The sequence below is a fragment of the Vicugna pacos genome, chromosome 8 (genome assembly GCF_048564905.1).
Source record: "Vicugna pacos chromosome 8, VicPac4, whole genome shotgun sequence".
Taxonomy (NCBI): domain Eukaryota; kingdom Metazoa; phylum Chordata; class Mammalia; order Artiodactyla; family Camelidae; genus Vicugna; species Vicugna pacos.
Genome location: NC_132994.1, coordinates 29362043 through 29384302, shown reverse-complemented (window position 1 = coordinate 29384302; position 22260 = coordinate 29362043). Strand labels below are relative to the sequence as shown.

General features: G+C 32.5%; 1 long non-coding RNA gene across 1 annotated transcript in view; it reads left to right on the top strand.

Annotated features, from left to right (window-relative positions):
• The first annotated feature begins 430 nt into the window (after positions 1 to 430).
• The window catches only part of LOC140697676 (uncharacterized), a 211237-nt gene continuing 189407 nt past the window's right edge, over positions 431 to 22260 (top strand). The window contains exon 1 of the long non-coding RNA XR_012074880.1: positions 431 to 585. This is a non-coding gene — a long non-coding RNA (uncharacterized lncRNA). The remainder of the gene's footprint in view (positions 586 to 22260) is intronic.

The window sequence follows — 22260 nt, the reverse complement described above, 5'->3', positions numbered from 1 at the left end:
TACGTCTCAAGCTTATGTAATAGTATAAGTCTATTATATCTCAATAAAACTGGATAAAAATCCCAAATACTGATAAAAGAAATCAAACAAAATAAATGAAAAAAAAAGCTTTGTTGATGGACTTAAAGATTCAGTATTACTAATATACTAGTCTTCTCCATTTGATGTTTAGAGCCAGTGGCATTCAGTCAAAGTCCCACCATAATTTTTGGGTATATTCACAAGCTGATTCTAATATTTATATGGAAAGTCAAAGGATGTTGAATAGCCATAATGACTTTTCGAAAAGAAGAATAAGTTTGAAAGAGTCAGAGTACCCACTTTCAAATCTTATTGTAAAGCTATAGCAATCAAAACTAGACACAGGAAGAACTAAGGGATTTTTTTTTTACCTTTTATTTATTTATTTTTTCTTCACAGTGAGAAGTTATGGGGATCCTGAAGGTAAAAACTCGTGAAAGTTTGATGGCCCTCCTAGCACTGGGCTCCCCAGAGATTTAATTTTCAAGATACTCCACACTGAGCTGCCAACTACAGTTTAAGTCTGCCTACTGGTACTGGTGCCAGCAGTGACTTCTGTTCCAAGTAAGTTGCGATTCTGTGTGATTCTCCATATCTGTACCTCTAATCAGTTTTTTGGGCAGCAGCTTGCCCTTTGACTTCAGTTCTTGGATGAGTCTATGAAGAGTTGTTTTTTAGCTTGTTTAAAATTTTTTTATTGTGAGGATAGTAGTGGTAACTTCCACACTATTTACATGTCAGTGTAGAAATAGAGACATTTATTTTTTTAGAAATAAAATAGTCAAGGAGACTTAAAATTTTCAAATGCTATTCTATAGAAAATACTTTTCAATGTAATCTTAAGAAAGTGAATAATTGAATGAACCCTTCTAATTAACTTAGTGTTACATGTATTAATCACATTTATATCTAAGAAAGCTTTACGATTTGAAAAATGCTGCTGTGGTTTGTTGACCATCTAAAATTGAATCTCTCTGATTTGCTGATTCATTTTAAATTTGTTTAAACTGTCAATTCTACACAAATTCGAAAAGACTGTTGACCTGGCATCAAATTTTTCTTTTGTGTATATACATGATCCTTAATCTTAGAATCATGTTCAGATACTTTGTTTTCTCTCCACCTGAATAACTTCTACTTATCCTCAAGGGATTTTATTTTACTTTTTAACGTGCAAAGATGGTATTAAAATGAAATTCTTATTTGGGAATGAAGTAGAATGTTCAATTATTGATTGATAACATATCTGCACCTACTCTAGTTTGAAGAAAATCACAATCATATCAGGAGAAAAGAGAACAATTCTGAGGTCTTCACAGATATTGAGGGGATTGGCAGTTTTCTGCAAAAGCAGAAACATCCTGTGCTCTTCTAGGTATCAGAATTATCAGCAGCCATAGCACTACTGATTGCATTCCTTAAGCCATAGAATATATTTGGAGATACCACCATTATGAGATTTAGAGAAACAAAGCCATACAGTCGATAATGCTTACATTATAAAATAATATATATATGTGTTATGTGTATGTGTGTGTATATATATATATATTTGTTTAGAAAGATTGCAACAGAGTATTTTGCCTTCTTAAAATAGTATTTCCATTGTAACTTCTCTTATTAGTACAATTGTCTCTTATTAGTATCCTCACCAGGATAATTACATAATTACATAATTGTCACATAGAACTTATTTTACCTGCTGTAGCTTCTTGATATTCCAAATCAGACTTTGTGATGCCAAACATTTCCAAAATCCACAAATGATCAAACCAACTCCCACATACCAAAGTAAAGATTGTAGACCCAGAGAAAAGTTGCAGTTCGAGTCCAAAGGTAGTCTTCTAGTAAAATTTCCTCTTCTTCCAGGGAGGCCATCCTGTTCTATTAAGGCCTTTGGCTGACTGAATGAGGTCAGCTCTCTTTATGGAGTGTTATCCTCTACTCAGAGTCTACTGATCTGTATGTTCATCTGGTCTAAAAATTACTTTCACAGAAACATCTAGAATAATGTTTGACCAAATATCTGGGTGTCATAACATAGCCAAATTAACATATGAAATGAAATGAACAATCGCAGATGATAAAAGTTGTATTCTGAAACCATAGTTTTCTGGGTTTATAATCCAGTTAATTCTTCCACTTTATGACTATATGCAACTTACTTCACTTTTCTGTAATTCCAATGCCTCATTCATAAGATATGGATGAGAATAGCACCAATTTTCAGAGGACACATATAAAGAGTAAATTAGTTAATATGAATAAGGGTTTTAACACTATGTATGGTACACAGTAAGTACTCCAAAAATGATATCTTTGATTATTGTTAAAAGTTTAGAAGATAGCTTTTGTAAAGCTTTGTTTGCACACTAAATGTCAAGTTTCTATATAAATGTTTTACTTCTTATGATTTATTCATTAGCTTAAGCCTCTTTATGTGATTTATCCTTATCTTTGTGTAGCTCATCCCTAAATATATAGAAACAATTTTGTACAAGGAAACAAGTAGAGCAGTGTACTTTAGGAAATTATTCTTGAACAATTAATTCCAGATTTAGTTGTATTTCTATTCGGATAGTTATTTTTATTCTCATTTTAAATTTATAATCATGTATTTAATTTCACAGTGATTTTTCAAGTTATTAGTATATAATTGTGCATTATATATTTTAATATTTACCACATAATTTTTACTAAATCACCTTTATTATTTTCATTATAATGAATTTTTAAAAATTTCCTACTCAATTTTATTTGTAGAAGGAAGAGTGAATAGTATATAAATATTTCAATTTTTTTTCTTCATACTACTACATTTCTTTCTGCATTAAGCTTTATTATTCTGTCTTGTTTTCCTAAAAGCTTTTACCATTTATGCTAAATTGTTATATATTTACCTTATTTTCATTATTCTTCAGTAACTAATCACTGAGTATAATTCTTGATACTTTTCATGAGTTGCTGCATAAATTACCTACTTTTATTACTTTACATTGTCTAATCATTTCTTGTTAGAGAAAAGTTATTTAAAAACATGTAGATTTAGAGACTGGATGATTAGTTTCTATTTTTATTGCTTTATGGTCAGTGAATGCAGACTTCTCTTTGAATTAACATTCTTTAGGTTGCTGCAAGCCTTTGGTTAATTTCCAAAGTTTTGAAAAAGCTCACTGTGACAGTTTTTACCAGTTTTCTCACTGTTTTTATGGAGGAGAAAATTTATGGAGGGCCTTCCCCTGTCATTTTCATTGATATCACTCTTTTACTTTTTAATTGTTTTCTTTCTTTTGACTTTTTAGGATCTTTAGTATATGTTGTATTCAATTCCTTCGTTACATATGTTCTTTTTCTTTTTTTAATGTTTTTTATTGAGTTATAGTCATTTTACAATGTTGTGTCAAATTCCAGTGTAGAGCACAGTTTTTCAGTTATACATGAACATACATATATTCATTGTCACTTTTTTTTTCGCTGAGATCACTCATATGTGAAATCTTAAAAAAAAAAGAACATAAATACAAAACAGAAACAGACTCATAGACATAGAATACAAACTTGTGGTTGCCAAGGGTGGGGGTGGGTGGGAAGGGATAGACTGGAAGTTTAAAATTTGTAGATACTGACAGGCATATGTAGAATAGATAAACAAGATTATACAGTATAGCACAGGGAAATATATACAAGATCTTTGTTACATATGTTCTTTGCCAAAAAATTCTTGACCTCTCATTTTTAACATTGTCTGTAGGAGAGTAAAAGTAAATGTAATTCAGTTTTTTCTTCATAGTTTGTAAATTTTGTATTTCTTTGTGCAAGATTGAGAGCACTTTTTCTTATGTTTTATTCTAAAAATTTGTTTTACTCTATACATTTACATGGACCACCCATTTTATAATACACTGAAAATAAAGTTTATTTTTGAGTATGTATGTCCAATTATTCTGACACCATCTACTGAAAGTTTTATTATTTATATATTGCAGAACTTTTACATTGTTGTCAAAATTATTTGGCTGTAATTGTGTGGTTATATTTCTGTTTCTGATTTCTTTCATTCAACTGTGTGTTTATCTTCTTTACCAATAACACACTGTCTTTATTCCTATAGAGTAAGTCTTTAAACAGCTATTTTTAGCTATTTTATTCTTTGTGTCTACTTTGGCTTTTTATATAAATTTTAGATTCACCTTGTAAATATGTACAGAATCCTTGCTGACTTTATGAATTAAGTTGTAGAGAATTGACGTCAGTACTAGATTGAGTCTCTCAACCCATTAATAAGTTATGTCTCTCCGTTATTCGGGTCTTTTTAAATTTATTTCACCTCATTTTTTCCATTTTAAACATGCTGTATCTGTACATTGTTTTGTGAAAGACAATACCAGGTTTTTAAATCATTGGTTTTATTTTTTTATAACTTTTTATTGATTTATGATCAGTTTACAATGTTGTGTCAAATTCCAGTGTAGAGCACAATTTTTCAGTTACACATGAACATATATATATTCATTGTCCCATTTTTTTCTCTGTGAGCTACCATAAGATCTTGTGTATATTTCCCTGTGCTATACAGTATAATCTTGTTTATCTATTCTACAATTTTGAAATCCTGTCTGTCCCTCCCACCCTCTGCCCCCTTGGCAACCACAAGTTTGTATTCTATGTCTATGAGTCTATTTCTGTTTTGTATTTATGCTTTGTTTGTTTTTTGTTTTTGTTTTTGTTTTTTTTAGATTCCACATATGAGTGATCTCACATAGTATTTTTCTTTCTCTTTCTGGCTTATTTCACTTAGAATGACATTCTCCAGGAGCATCCATGTTCCTGCAAATGGTGTTATGTTGTCAGTTTTTATGGCTGAGTAGTATTAAATCATTAGTTTTAAATTGTTAGCACATATAAATATGATTTGTATGTATTCTAATCTTCTATTTTGCAAGCATGCTAAATAAACCTATTTATTAATTATAGGAGGTTTTTTTGTGTGTGTGTGGATTCCTTAGTATTTTTTATGTAGAAAACTGTGGCTTCTCCAAATGGGGACAGTTTATCTCTTTCTTTGTAATCTGTATGGATTTTTACTTCTTTTTCTTGCCTAATGGCACTGGCCTAAACTTCTAGTAAAACACTGAATAGGAATGTGATCATGAACATCCTTGTATAGTTTCTTTTTATTTCTGCTTTTCTTTTAAATTGGGTTATAGTTGATTTACAATGTTGTGTTATTTTCCAGTGTACAGCATGGTGATATATATATGTATATATACATGTGTGTATGTGTAGATATATGTATTCCTTTTCATATTCTTTTTCTTTATAGGCCATTACAAGGTATTAAATATACTTCCCTGTGCTATACAGTAGGATTTTGTTGTTCATCTCTAGGAAAATAGAATAAAGTCATTTACTATTGAGTATCTTATCACTAAGAGTGCTATTGATGTCCATTATTAGATTGAGGGAATTGTCTTCTATCCCTGGATTGATGAGAGTGTTTATCGTAACTGAGTGTTGAATTTTTCAAACTTTTTTTCCTATATTAATTGATATGATGATTTTTTTTTTAGACTGTGAATGTGGTTATTTTATTGCTACATTTTCACATATTAAACCTACTTACTTTCCTGAGATCAATCTTCTTGGTCATGGTATGTTATTCTTTTATGTATTGCTGGATTTTGCTTGCTAATATTTTGTAGGCAGTTTTTATATCTGTGTTCATTATAATTTTTTCTGTTACTTCAGTTTTTTGTTTAGTTGTTTCTTCTATTTTTTTGTATTCTTTTTGTGTGGTCTTAGTATTGCAGTAATGCTGGAAAATAAAATGCTTTACATTTCTATTTTATGGAAGAGGTTATTGTTTAAATGCTGCTCTTTCTTTAAGATTTTGGTGGTTTTATGTCACATTTTAAAAATATGCAAAATGTGACATCAAGAATATAAAACATGGGGTAAAGGTGTAAAAATATAGAGCATTAGAATATGTTCAAATTTATGTTAGCAACAAAATAAGCTGTTATAGGTATAAGTTGTTATGTGTTAGCTTATATGTAAGTGTCACGGTAACCGCAAAGCAAAAAAAAAAATGTAATGGATACACAAAAATAAAGAGAAAGGAATCTAAGCATACCATACCAAGAAAGCGGTAAACTAAAAAATTAAAACAAGAAAAAAACAGAGGAATTGAAAAACTGATTAATGAAATGACAATAAGTACATACCTATCAATAACCACTTTAAATGTAACTGGGCTAAATTTTCTAATCAAAAGACATAGGCTGATGGATTAAAAAACAAGACCCATTGGTCGGCTGCCTACAGGAGACTCACTTCAGATATCAAGACACACAAAGATTGAAAATGAAGGCTAGAAAAATATATTCCATGCAAATGGAAATGCAAAGAAGCTGTGGTACGTTTACTTACAGCAGACAAAATACAGTTTAGTAAAAAGACTGAAATAAAAGACAAAGAAAAGCAGTACATAATGATAAAGGGCTCAACCAAACAAGAGGAAATATTTATAAATATCTATGCATCTAAAATTGGGGCACCTAAATATATAAAGCACATATTAACTGACATAAAGGGAGAAATAGACAATACAAGAATAGTGGGAATGTTAATATGAGACACTGGCCTTAAAGGAGCTATTAGGCAAGATGGACTTTACATATATATACAGAAAGTTTCATTTAAAAACAACAGAGTACACATTCTTGTCGAGTGCATAGAACGTTCTCCAAAATAGAACATATGTTAGGCAGTAAAACAAGTCCTAAACTATTTGAGAAGACTGAAATCATATCATACATCTTCCCTGACCACAATTGTATGCAATTAGAAATGATACCACAGAAACACTGAGTATTATAGGAGACCTCTATGAGCCACTATACACTGACAAATTTGACAACCTGGAAATGGATAAACTCATAGAAACATACAGCCTACAGAGACTGAATCATGAAGAAACAGAAAATCTAAACAGACCAATGACTAGTAAGGAGATTGAATCACTAATTAAAAACCTCCTAACAAAGAAAAGTCCGAGAGCAGTCAGCTACATTGGTGAATACTACCATAGAAGAATTAATACCAATAATTCTCAAACTCTTCTGAAAAAACAGAATGGGAGGAGACACTGTAAAGCTAATTTTCCAGGCCAGCATTACTCTAATAACAAAACTAGATAAGGATGACACAAGAAAAGAAAATAATAGGACAATATCCTTGCTGAAAGATACATGCAAAAATCATCTACAAAATATTAGCAAACCACACTCAGCAATACAATAAAAGGATCATACAACACAATCAAGTGAGATTTTTTTTTTTAATTCAGGGAAACATGGATGGCTCAACATTCAGAAATAAATCAATATGATACACCACATTTACAAAATGAAGGATGCAAATCATATCTCTATAGATCCATAAAAAGCATTTTTCAAATTCAACATTTCATTTATTGTAACAACTCTCAAAAAGTGGGTATAGAGGGAATGTACCTCAACATAATATAGGCCATGTGTGAAAAGCCCATTGCTAACATCATGCTTAATAATAAAAAGCTGAAAGCTTTTCCTCTAAGATCAGGAACAAGACAAGGATGGGTATCTCTCCACATTTATTCAACACAGTATTGGAAGTCCTAGCCAGAGTAATTAGGCAAGAAAAAGAAATGAAAGACACCCAAATTGGAAAGGAAGAAATAAAACTGTCACTTTTTGCAGATAATATGATACTATATATAGAAAGCCCTTAAAGAAGCCACCGAAATCCTGTTAAAAGTAATAAATGAATTCAGTAATGTTGTAGGATACAAAACAACTATGATAAAGAAAAAAATAAGAAAACAATCCCACTTAAAATAACATCAAAATAATGAAATACCTCGGAATAAATTTAGCCAAGGAGGTGAATGACCTGTACATAGAAAATAATAGTTAATGAAAGAAATTTCCATAAATAAATGGTAAGATATTTCATGTTCATAGATTAAAGAATCAGTATTGTTAAAGTGCCCATACTACCCAAAGCAATCTACAGGTATGGTATAATCCCTGTCAAAATTCCAATGGTATTTTTCACAGAACTAAAACAAATAATCCTAAAATTTGTATGGAACCACATAAGAACCCAAATAGCCAATACAGCCTTGAGAAAGAAGAACAATGCTGGAGGCATCATGCACTCTGATTTTTAAATTATATTACAAAGCTATAGTAGTTAAAACAGTATAGCATTAGCATAAAACATACATCGATCAATGGAACAGAATAGAGAGCTCAGAAATAAATCCACACATATATGGTCAGTTAATCTATGACAAAGTGGCCAAAAAATACAGTGTGGAAAGCACAGTCTCTTTAATAAATCATGTTAGGAAAATGGGACAGCCTCATGCAAAATAGTGAAACTAGACCACTAGGTTACATCTTACACAAAAATAAACTTAAAGTGGATTAAAGACTTAAACATAAGACCTTAAAAGCTAGAACTCCTAGGAAAAAAGTAGGTGATAAGCTCCTTGACATAAGTCTTAGAAATGATTTTTTGGATCTGACACCAAAAGCAAAGGCAACAAAAGGAAAAATAAACAAGTAGGACTAGATCAATCTAAAAGCTGCTCCACAATAAAGGAAACCAACATAATAAAAAGGCAGCCTACTTAGTGGAAGAATATATTTGTAAGTCATATGTCTGATAAGGAGTTAATATCTAAAATTTATAAAGAACTCAACTCAGTAACAAAAGGGGAGAAAATATTTGCAAATGATGCAACTGACAAAGAATTTCCAGAAGATATAAAGAGATTATACAACTCAATAACAACAGCAACAACAACAGTAAAACAAACAACCCAATCCAAACATGGACAGAAGACCTAAACAAGCAATTCTCCAATGTAGACATACAAATGGCCAACAGGCACATGAAAAAATGCTCAGTATTGCTAATTATCAAAGAAATGCAAATCAAAACTACAATGAGGTACCATCTTACACCAGTCAGAATGGTCATCATTAAAATGTCCACAAATGGATCAGTGCTGGAGAGGGTGTGGAGAAAAGGGAACCCTCCGACAATCTTGATGGGAATGCAGTTTGGTGCAGTCATTATGGAAAACAGTGTGAACGTTCCTTAAAAAGCTAAAAATAGATTTACCGTATGATCCAGCAATCCCACTTCTGGGCATATATCTGAAGGGAACTCTAATTTGAAAAGATTCACATACCCTAACATTCATAGCAGTACTATTTACAATAACCAGGGCATGGAAACAACCTAAATGTCCATCAACAGTTGACTGTTGTATGTGTGTATTCCATATGGTGGGATACTACTCAGCCATAAAAAAGGATAAAATAATGCCATTTGCAGCAACATAGATGGACCTGGAGATCATCATTCTAAGTGAAGTAAGCCAGAAAGAGAAAGAAAAATACCATATGATATCACTTATATGTGGAATCTAAAAAACAACAACAACAACACAGATGAACTTATCTATAAAATAGAAGCAGACTCAAACATAGAAGACAGTATGGTTACCAGGGGGGAAGCGAGTGAGAAAGGATAAATTGAGAGTTCAATATCTGCATGTACTAACTACTATATATAGAATAGGTAAACAATAAGTTTCTACTGTACAGCACAGAACTATTTTCAATATCTTATAGTAACTTATAATGAAAAGGAATATTTGTGTATATATATATATGTATGAATGAAACATTATGCTGTACATCAGAAATTGACACCACACTGTAAACTTACTATACTTCAATAAAAAATAAATTATATAGCCCCCCCCAAAAAAGAAGGCAAAGAGAAAAGAATTGTCTAAATAAAGGACAAGCAAATATGAGATTTTTTTTAGGAACTTCTTCGATTTATTTCCTGTTAGGTTAGAGAAAGGAAAAGGAGGAAAAAAATTGGCTGAAAGAAACTGAAAAAATGACCCATGTCAGACTAGAGACTTTTTTCAGGTTAATATTTTACTATCAGTTGCACTGTACCTTTTTATAGCCTTTTCTAACTTTATTTTATTTGAAATTCTATGGTCTTTGAACATATTCTGTATCAGAAGTTCAATTCTCATTATGTGGAGATTCTCAGTTTCTTCTCTGGAGTCCACATGTGAAGTGGGCAAAGGGATTATAATTCTGCCCTCTCTCTTTTTGAGACCATGACAAACTTGCCCAGTAAATGTAGTAAGTATTCACCAACTTCCTATAAAGACCAAGTCTCTATTAAATGTTGATAGAAAATTAAAAAACAAACTAACTAAATATAATCTTATTACAAGAAATCCAAATATACTAACATATGGAACTGAGATTTATACAGAAGACAGTAAATTCCAGTATGACTGATACAAACAGTGAGAGGAATAGTAAAGGAGCAGGGTATGTTGATGAAAGATACGTGAATCCTACTCTATTACTAGGTGCTCCTAGTTTTAAACTTCAAATAAAATGTCTATTTTTAATTGAGATATTCATCTTTTCTTAATGTTATCTCAGTATTCTGTACATACAAGAAGTGTATATTTATAGTTATTTGTCTCCATGTCTAGCCTAAAAGTTATTTGGTGAAAGAAGTTATGAATTGAATCTTTTTTTATCTTTAGTGACTGGTAGACAGGAATGAGTTTGATGATTTTTCTCAAATAAATTAGTATATTTCTTCAGTAGATCTTTTCTAATAAAGTAAACTATACACTGTATTTTGGTGATTCTAATGTATACAATATTCAAACTAATATTGGCTCAATAGTGTTTTTCCACCTATTTCAAAAAGAAAAAATCAGTATATATCCTGCATTAGAAAAGACCACACCAACTCCAGTGAAATCAGGCATTGAATTGAACATTTTGCTTTGAAATGATACAACTGAAAGGGGCCATGTCCTTTTGTCTCTCAGCTGGTGACCTCATTGATTTTTGTCTGACAGCTGAAATCTATGTGTGCCATTCTGTTACATTTTTTTCTGCCTATCTTAATTCCCAGGGATGTAGGCTTTCTTCTTTTATGAGAGGCTGTCTCAATCATTCCCATATAGTAAAACAAGTTGAGTTCAATATCATGTTTAGTAAAACTAGCAAGTATTCTGTTTTATAATTGTTGTCAATTTCTACTTTTGGTGCTAACCATAAACTCTGCTTTATGTGGTAGAAATTACAAATAGTAGAGTGTGTAGGATATAACAACAGCATGAGTTTCTCAAGAGAAAGCAGAAAATAAACATGAAGTGGTGTTTGGGATTAAGGAACAAAAAAGAGCTAACTGCAACTGGAGAACAGACCTTGTGGTTAGTCAATTTCTATGAAGCTGCATATATATACATAGAAGAGACAGTATACTGGTGATATTAGAGAAAAGAAGCCATACCATCTGATGACCAGTTTTATGTGCAGCTAAAGAAATGGAAAGGGCAAAGGTAACTCTGTCTCTTTCTGAGTTCCCATTGTTGGCTTCCTTTCTTTGATCTGTCCCTAAGTACTGGATTGGTGTCTCTCCCAGGACCCTGTTTCTGACCTACTTCTCTTCTTTCTCAACATACCACTAGCAGGCAATTCTGTGCATCCTTTTGTTTTTGTACATTTGTGTGCTCGTACCCCCAAATTTGTATTTCTGTCCCAGGCATCATACTGAGTGCTGATCAATTTAACCCAACCAACCAGTGGTGTTGTATACTTGGATTTTTACCAGGACCTCCAGTTTAACACCAAAATGTGTTCACTCCTTATCCTCCAGATCTAGTATTCCTCCAATATTGCTTTTTCAGCATATAGAAATAGTATTGTTTCAGGATGAGGGAAGATTATTGTCTCACTGATAAGGAACATTTTCATCTTTTCATAAAGTGTCCAATATCATTTTTATATGTTTGCTTGTCTTTTTGTATGCATGTCAAGTTTTGAAGTTATTATAAATCAACCATGAAAGCTATCCTTTATATGGAACCAAATAAAGGATGTTCAGATAATATTGCAGTGAAGATTGGAAATAGCTGATAGACAACAAATAATTAATGCATATAATTCTATACATGCTTAATCACTTGTAAGTCTTCAAGAGAATTGATTCAGATTTTTAAATGAAAAAATTTAATATAAATTACTTATTCAAATTATTTTTTCAGTTATTCTTATTAACTATAACTATACATATCAACTCTATTCTTGGTTCAGATTTTCATGGCTGCCAATATTTTACCTGATATTGGACACTTTATGAAAAAATAAAAACAACGTTTTAAAGCTTTTCCTGGTCACTTTCTGTTCGATTGCAGCATACCACATAATAGGTTCTTATCTTTGAGGATTGAACTGTCACACTGTGATTTCATAATAAGGAGAGGGAAAAGCGTTTGTTATATTGACAGTTAATTAACCGCCTTAGGATTGAAGTGGTTTGGAGATATTTAAAAAGACAAGGAAAACAAGCATGAGGAAAATTGCTTTTAAAAGAAATCACAGTGGGGAGGGTATAGCTCAGTGGTACAGCACATGCTTAGCATCCACCAGGTCCTGGGTTTAATCCCCAGTACTGCCATTAAAAGAAAGAAATGAACCTAATTACCTCCCCACCACCAAAAAAACTAAAAATAAAAAAATAAAGGAAATCACAGAGAAGCCTTTACCATAACACAAATGTTTCTACAGGTTGTCCTTTATATTATATGTGAGGTCAAACAGTGGTTCTACTTATCATACTATTCACTGCCCATGATGTAATGTTATTTATTCTAACTTCTAAAAACTGCAAACTACCTACTGATCCACTGTATTCTAATAGATACTTAAGGTGTGATTTAATCTTACTTTTGTGTATGTGAAATCCAGCAGTGGAGTTGATTTCTCTTCAAAATATATTCCAAGTTACTTCATAAAAAATTATGATAATGATGTAGGAAAAAGTTCATAATGTGATGATTCTGAGTCAGTGACTATTTAAGACAATTTTTAAAAGTCTATCAAAATTACAGATTGTTTTTAGAAGATTCTCAACAAGCTCAAAATCTGTGATATCATTTATGCAATCAAAGGTTATAAGTACTGAATAATATATTAATTTCCTAATAATAAATTAGAAAAAAACAAATTGGATCCTGTCAATTGAATTCCAAACATAATTGGATGCAACTGCATCCTCTATTTTTAACTGATCAAATTTCATTATTAAATTGAATACTTTATTGACATTTAGCATAAATTTTAATTTTCAACTATTAGTGATATATATGACATTATTTTAAATGTATCTTTCATTTATAGAAAACAAGCCTAGTATCTGTTTGCAACCCTATTAACCTATGAACTAGATTCAATGTGAACAAAAAGCAGGCAAAACCCCAAAAGTTGGCTACAACCCATATTCATATTTTTACTGTGGGTTCTACTAAAATCTGGGCATTTATCTGTCCACACAGTGTATGACTGGTTTTATATGAAAGTAACTATAATACAGTTACAGTGGGATCAGTCTTTCTGTTACTGCTCTTATGTTCACCATCTTTCTCACTATTTGTGGAAAAACTTTCTTTTATACTGTGTCTTCCTATGACATCTTTTATGCGTGGTGCAACTTTCGTTTCAGTTGGTATACCTGCTTCCCTTTCACTCTCACAATTCAGATAAAAATTACAGAGAGGTCACATTAACAATATGCCAGACCTTTTTACACAAGTCTATTCTTCAAGGCCTATTCTAAAATTCTCCCATTATTTGGTCACCACTCCTATTATAGTACTATTGTTGCTGTCTTCAAATTTAAACCATGTCCCCTCTCTGAAAGATAATTCTAATTTCTCTTATTGAAGAATGCCCTCACAGATTGTTCAGCATCATTCATCCTACTTCTTAACCTGGACATTTAAAACATCAAATGTTTGCTGGCCTGGATAAGGCGTCTCTTTGAGAAATTCTATCCTCATAATGAGTTTCATCCCGTGCTATTTTTGTTAGGCTCCATCTCAGGACTGCTGGTGTCTCCTTTAGAGAGGTTGGATGTTCCACGTTATCAGGGAATGTGAGGAGGTCACTCACTCCCTGTTTATGAATCTAACTGTAAACATATTCATGTTGCATCCTCTAGGCTCTGCCTCCATGCTGTCGTGACATCATACAAAGCTGATGGAGCAACAGAGCTAGAAGTAATTTGCTAATTGTCTACACCAACTATGAATAAAATAATTTAATAATGTAAGTTTCATCTTAATTAAGATGCCTTTTAAAATAATATCTCTGAACAATGATATCAGTCTTTTCCTGTTAATAAGTGAATAATATAATGAGAGATTGCTTGCTATAAGGAAGTCAGATCATCAGGTTTATCCTAAATCTGGATATATTTGTTTTCAATTTTTATCTTTTCCTTGAGTATAATTTTATTAAATGTAAATTTTGCATTCAGTATGGTCATAATTTCTACTATACACCCTACACATTTTGTACATAAAGGCTTTTGTTTGTGAAGATTTTTCTAACTACCACTGCTTACACATTGGACAAATACTGAAACAGAGCTAAAAGAAATATTTCAGCTATTGGTAATGAATACTTAGATGTTTTGTTTTTGAGTTATTTAAATAAAATATTATACTTTATGGCTTTACTTGAAGCATCTAAAAAAAGGAATAAGATGTTCTTAGAGTTTGATTTCACAGTTATTCTTACTAAGAATTCAAATAGCATTTCCTTTAGAAAGAGATGGCCACGTATATTAAATTGTTAACACTCTGAGTGTTTTATTTTGAAGCTTTCAGCAAAGATAAATATCCATGTATTATTAACATTGGATATGGTTCCTTAGCTATGTATGTGAGTATATACACACACACACACACACACACACACACACACACACACACACACACATAGACATATATATTTTATATATAAGACAATGGCAGCCAATATATAAAGGAAGACTAATAATCTTCTTCCCAGAGCTACAAGTCTTTTCATACTTAAGGAAATAAAGCGTATTTCCCATGTTGTTATCCTTAAAATATTCACTGTAATGAATTTATTTTATTACTCATGTTTTCTTACTTTCATGAAAGTTTATCATATTTAGTGTTTGTGTAGAAACAAGAATGACTTCTAATGAGACTTGTAAGTAATTCTGGAATAGTACAAGGACATTTTGCTGCAGGTTGTATTAGGGTTGTAAATCTTTTTCTATTCTAGAAAGGATCATACCCAAAAAGGAGATTTCTCACGAATAGCAGCAAAGCCTCCCATGACAGATTGGATATCGTGTGTTCGGCAGAATCTCTTTGTCTTGAAACCTAGCTTTAGAAAAGCCAAATGTGTCTAAAATGTTAAAAGAGAAATCTAAGAGGGTGCTTTAAAGAAACTTCAAGAGTTTTGAAGTTCTAATACTTAAAATGTTTATCACAAAAATTGGTCAGACAGCTATGTCTTTTTCCTTTTTCTGTACTCACAAAACTGTAAGAAAGTATTGATGGGCCAAATATAGATATAGATATTATACATGTTTAAAATGAAACAGAAGCTGTAGTAAAGTTAAAAGAGAATTTAAATCCAAACACAATAGGGCTAACTTTTAAAATAATTATTTCTCAAACACAGGGCTATTCTTAGGTTTGAAAAACCATTTCCAATCTAAAAGAAATCTTAATCTCAGTCATAAATGTTACGAATTTGTCTAAATCTGTACCCAAAGTAAAGGGAGATTCCCTAAAACTTTCATGCTAATCTCTTTTAATTTTTAATAAAATACTTTCTTCTCATGGGTTTTACAATAATAGACTCTCTCTCTACGTATCTGACCTTTCTTTTTCCAGTATTTATCACTGTCCTCTCTTGTCCTGCCTATACAAATGTCGTCATTTTTTCTGCCATTTCTTCCTGGGCCGCCTAATCTGCTCTTTCTCTCTAATTTCCCAGAATGTTCACCTCCACTTTCAGATCTTCAGTTGTTCTGTGTAATGTGTAAGTGAATAACGTTAAGGCCTGACTCCAAAGAAGATCCCGGTTTCTGGTCTCCAGATCCAAATCCAACTATTTTGTGTCTCTACTAGGTAGTCTGACAGTTATCTAGATAAAATCAATTTTCTTTTCCAAACCACTTTCCCTTTTAAAATTTCAATATCTAGAAACCTACCAATTACCCTCATGTTCTAGCACTCCTTTTTTCAGTTGATTCTCAAGAAATAAATTAGTAACAGTAATGGATGCTGTGAATTAAAGATGACCAAAAAAATTTATTTGGCATGCTTCCCTTAAAGAGTCGGAGTCAATGATCCTCTTGCATCTGGGTAGGTTTTGTATCTGCTTTAACCAGCTTAATGTGGAAGAAGTGATAATGTGCCTATTTCCAAGCCTTGGTTTAAGGGAAGCACCCACTTCATATCTGTTAGAATACTCTCTCTAGGAGAATCCAACTTCCATGGACGAAGTCTAGCTACCATATTATGAGGAAGCCAAGACAGCATGTGAAGAGAATTTATATAGAGAGAGTTAAAAGTTCCCAGTTAGTTCAATCATCACAGCCCTTGTGTCAGATATAAGCATAAAGAAACGTTCAGATGATTACAGTTGTATTTGCCATCTGTCTGCCATCAAGATCCTAAGTATGAACTGCTCGACTGAGCCCAGTCTAGTTCAAGAACCCTGAGAGATCATCATAAATTATTGTAGTTTTTGCCGCTATATTGAGATAATGTGTCCCCCAGTGAAAGGAAACTGAAACATGATTTTTAACACAGCGCATGCCAGATATAATGTACTTTCTCCTCCACATTCATTCAGTCATCATTTCTAGGTTGTACTTTAGTAATTGCTTCATTCTTCAATCCCTCTCTGCATTGTCAGTACCTCATTCAAAACAATTCTGTATCTTAGACCTGGAATGACTTCTCCAAAATACATATAAACTATGTTTAAAACATGTTAATGTCTCTCATCATCCACACAATAAAGTTGAAAATTTTTTAGGTGACATGGAAAAGGTCCTTTTCCTCTATCTGCATTTTAGTCTCTTCTTTCATTCTTCTTTTTCTGTTTGTTTCAGCTTCTACTTTCCCAGAATTTTAATTTCATTTCTTAATTTACTTCTCTATACATACTGTTTATTTTTTTGAAATACAATTTTCCCTTCTTTTAAGATTGCTGTTACTAAGAGCCATTTCCTCTAATAGGACTTTAAAGTCTCCACAAGGCTAAGGTGCTGGCAGAGGTCTCAGAACATCTTGTGAGTAGGGCTGTCAAAACCTTCGCCATTCTGCAGTGTATGTGTGTTAATCTGTTTATCTCCCCTACTACACTGTGAGCTTCCTGAGCCCCCTTGGGGTAAGATCTGTGAACTTCTTACTAACATGTTCAGCATCCAGCAAGTGCTAATCACGTTTTATATGCTGCAAAAATAGATGGAGAAGTAAGTAAATGAATGGTGAGCCTGCAAGGTTCACAATGTAAACAGACTTCAAAGTTTTATTTTATAAACAATACACTAAGAGAAATAAATTTTTAAAAATTATTTGAATTGATTTTTATAAAATGCTTTCTAATTTATATTTTGTCCAATGTTAATACCTAACATGTATTGAGTGCTTACTACTGCTTATCTTGGCATCTGTGCTAACTAATTGAATTCTCACAACTCGGTGTTATAGGACTTTTCTGTCTCCATATTGTACATGAGGAAACCGAAGTTCACACAGGTTAAAGAGGGTGCCTGAGATACACAGTTTCTCACTGGCAAGTCTAGGATTAAACCTATGTTACCCTTCTCAAGACTCCACCTTCTGAACTTAACTGCCTTTGTTTTAAATACAATAATCCACAGGTTTATTTTCCATAAGGTGGGAGATATACATAGTAAAGAATTTTATTCTTTTTGGCTTCTAGTAATATAGTTCTCTAAAGTTGTGTTCTTTATTATGCAAATTATTATATGATTTTAAGAATCTAAGGAAGTAAAACTTTTATTCCTTATAATGAAGTGATAACTGTAACTCTGAATAACAAATAATCAGAGTTCTCTGTACATATTATCAGTGATTTTTATTTTACTTTTAATAGGTCATAGGCTTAAGATATATACAAACAAATATCTGGAATCATCTCTCTAAGTAGGAGTGAGTAGTCTTCCTGGATTCCTGAGCAGAACTTTTATTTTGAGGTTATTAGAAAAATTTGTGTGCAATCTGTAGTGGGTCAGGTTTGACATCAATTAGGCTGTCCCTGCTTGTTTTCATCCTGTGCTGCTAGTCCTTCTCAGTTTGTATATTTCACTTTTTCTCAAGTATAGTTCTAAATGAATAGAAAATGCTCAAGATCACCTGTGTGAAGCTTATCAAGTTATGTGTAGACCAGCTTTGTGCAGTGTGGCAGTGGGCAGTGTATTTGAGTCTATTTAGAGCCATGCTGTTTTCCCGGTCCTTGTTTTTTCATTATACTTGAGACACTTTGATAGGTTCTACAAGAGGTAACTGGTGCTACACCTGGGATCAACTAATTGAGATTTATAATGTCCTATCTCCACTGGAGGAACAGTAAAAGATATTCTGCTGAAGGGCTAGCTGGTACCAAGTATTAGAAACATTGTTCCTCCCACAACTCTACAACTTGAAATTGTACAAATAATTATATTTTTTTCTTACGAGTTTGTACATGCATAATCACATTTGATTTTCACATAAATCTTGAAAAGTTCTTAAGGTAAGAGGAGTTCAGGTTTGTGTGTTAGAAATCTGAGACTGGAAGTAGAATGACTTAACCAATATGAGAACCAAGAGTGGAACCCAGAACTTCTGCCTGTTAATGCGGAATCCCAAAAGATGAAATAAATGTTCAGACACCTACCTTGTGCTTTGATTTCCACAGTAACTCAAATCATTATATTACTATATCCATCCATGGGTGGTGCTGAGTTCGAATATATACCTAGTAAATTTTTAAAGTTCATCTGGGGAATAACATAATATCCTCAGAAACAAAAAATGCAAAAATACTAAATTTTCCATACATTTGGTAACTTTGCATTTTCTAGGCCAATCTACTTTGAGTTTAAGACCTTTTTTACTTTGTTATTTTTTATAATCCAGAATGCTAGAATACCTTGTTCACACACTTAAACAACAATCATGAAGAATGAAGTTTCATTCAATTGATAGTGTCACAGAAATACACAAGTGTAATAAACTCCTATTATAATAAACATGGTTGCTTAGATTGTTAAAATACACACTGTATTTTACTGATTAAATTTCAAAGTCAGTCAATGTCATTTGATACAAAAAACTATTGAATCACTAAATATATTACAGAATTAATAATTTCCTATTAGAGAGCTGAAGTTCCTATTGTAAAATTTGGGGGGAAAGTGCATTAGTCTGACATACAAATTTGAGTCTTTCAAACAATGTGAAAACTTCTTCCTGGACATTAGTGATATTTTTCCCTCTAGAGATGAGATTACCTATATGAAAGATTAATTATAATTGTAATAAAATTTTTCTCTCCATGTATAGTTATTTCAGATTTGAAAAATATGAATATTGTCACTTGTTTCATTCAATGAGAATTTTGCATATGACACAAATCATTTAGTGAGCAATAAAAACTCAGCAAATGGCTCATAATTTGCAATTTTTTTCCAAAATTAAAGTGTTTTTTCACGTTATTCTTGTCAGTCCAAGAAGATGATTTTAATTATTCATTATATAGATATAAGTCATTCTACTTAGAATTTCACAAAAATTGTAAGTGATTGACATAAGAGAAAGAAGTATATACATTATATAGAGCTAAGCATTATTTAATCCTAGTGCCTACATCAAAATACTTGCCACTTCTGTCTTATTGGATTGATATAATTAACTCCATATATACAATGATTAGATAATATATATACCGATATAATTATCATTGAAGTTTTGGTAGTTTGAAATCAACTACTAAGCAATTTTAAGTGGAATAATGCTTTTAATCACTGTAGAACTTAGTTGGAAAAAACCATATCACACTGTATCAAAGATATTAGCAGAAGAATTAAATGCATATCATTCAAATATCTACCCAGAGAAATTATACCAGCTCTTTTAACATAAAAATGTTAAATAAAAATTGTTTACAAAGTATGGAAGCTTCAAATAAAGAAAAAAATAGAAAACCCTAATAAAATAGCACAAATGCAGGGATGGTAGAACATGGCTACCAAAGAAAAAGGAAGAGACTGGAATAAATAAAACTGAGAAGCCTGCAGGAAGACTCTGCAGAGCTTGAACTCAGACTCAGGAAGGGAGTAGTGCTGCTATGCTGCTGCCGATGTGTCTGAAATCAAGGAAGGTCCTCATGGAGCTGAGTTCCAGACTTCTAAGAAGTGAGCACTAACCAACTGGTATTGAGCTCTACAAGGGACAAAGTAAGACTGGTTCTGAGGGCATTAAAACAGTTGCAAGATGGATTCAGCTGCTCTTGATGCTGTTATAGGAATAGACTGCCACCTCCAGGATGAAGCATTGCCAAAGGGATGCTTATAAAAACAAGAAGCAAAACAGGAGGAACAGGAAGAAAACTAGAAAGAGCAAATTTCTCCTCCTTTCTGAAGTTTATCAGTCTCCTTCTATTAGTAGAAACTAACCAAGAGTAGCTGGCAAAACAACAACTGATTTGGCAAGTCCTCATTCCAATATCACAAAATTGCATATAGAAGGGTAGATTTGAAGCTGAGAGAGACAACAGCGTATAATATATAAACACACAAATACATACTTCAGGAAAGTATATGTAGATATTACTAAAACTGTAATAGATATATAATTATGTTTATCTGTGTGTATGTATACAAATCTCTCATAGATACAACACACAAATTTAAAATCACATTCCGGACATTCATACCTCATAAAGAACATGCTCGGCCTGTAAGTCATCCCTTGAGATGTTAGGATGGCAGCTGGCAGTCTCTGAGCAGTGTTGTGAGGACAATTTTGAAATTGGTCATCATCTATACATTTTTTATGTTATTTTTCTGTTATTCCTAGATCCCTAAATGAGTCATAGAGAAATAAAATATTTGGATCTATCAAAAGCTGAAGTTTTGCTAGACAAACACAGCCAAAATTTAGAGAAGTGAGAGTTTAGGACACTGGATGTGTTACTGAAATGATAGACCATGGGCTTTCTAATTAGATAGAAGAGAAGTAAAGAAAATAGAGGACTGATGGATTTGGAGAAAGTAAAAAGGTCAGTACTTTTGTGATTGTGACCTAAATTTGGACTCCTGGGCATAGGTTACTCAAGTGGAGAAAAAGAGGTGACTTGAAATGAGATTGTGAAGAGGCTGACAGGGAAGGCTTTGGGATTTGTAACCCAGTTAATTATTGGAATCCCCTAAAATAATGGCCAGGCTTGAGGTGAAGAAGAAAATGGAGCTAGGATTTGTTGGGTGTGGTGAACAAGAGTATATTGCAAGGAAGAAGGGAGAAAGTAGCAATGTAAAATGGAAAGTTGGTGATGTAGCTGAAGGGCTAGGCACTCAGTATAACTGGTTTTGATATTTATCTAAGTGTGATGAAGTAATGAGGATTGAGAAGGAGCAGTGCAATTCCTATCCCTGTGGGGCCAAGTGAATCTAAATACTTACCATGTAAAGCAATTGCAAAGAAAGTGTCCTCAGGGAAAATTCAAGTTTCTTTTACTGCATGAGGGAGGAGAGAGCCTTTGACATAGAGAATCTGCTGGTTTGGGAGAGCTGTTCCAGAGAGCACAATGAGAAGAGTTGGTAGATGGGGAAGGAGAGTAAAGGGGTTGTGGACCAATCAGATAAATTAGAAGGATCACTGCTGTTGATTGGTGGGTGTGGAGGAAGTAGAAGATGGCTAGCTCACTGGAATGAGGGAGTTGTTCCATCATTCTCTACCAGTACTTTGATTCATGAATACCCTGAATAAAAGCTTAGGGTAAAATTAAACTTTTAATTACCAAACACATTTTTTATTAACCAGAAAATCCAAGAAAAAGCCTGAAATTTTTATTTGTATCAATTTCTTTTGGTTTCAGCAATGCTCTCTCTCTGTACTGAATTTTAGATGGTCGTGTTTAATAGTCCTGCTCTCAGAATCATTGGCCACTACTTTACTTCTTTTAGCTATTTCTTTTGAAGAGAGAGAAAGAGAAAAGACTGTGTTGGCATAGGCAGGAGGGTTTTTTTTTTTTTTTTCCATTATATAGCATAGTAACAGAGAAG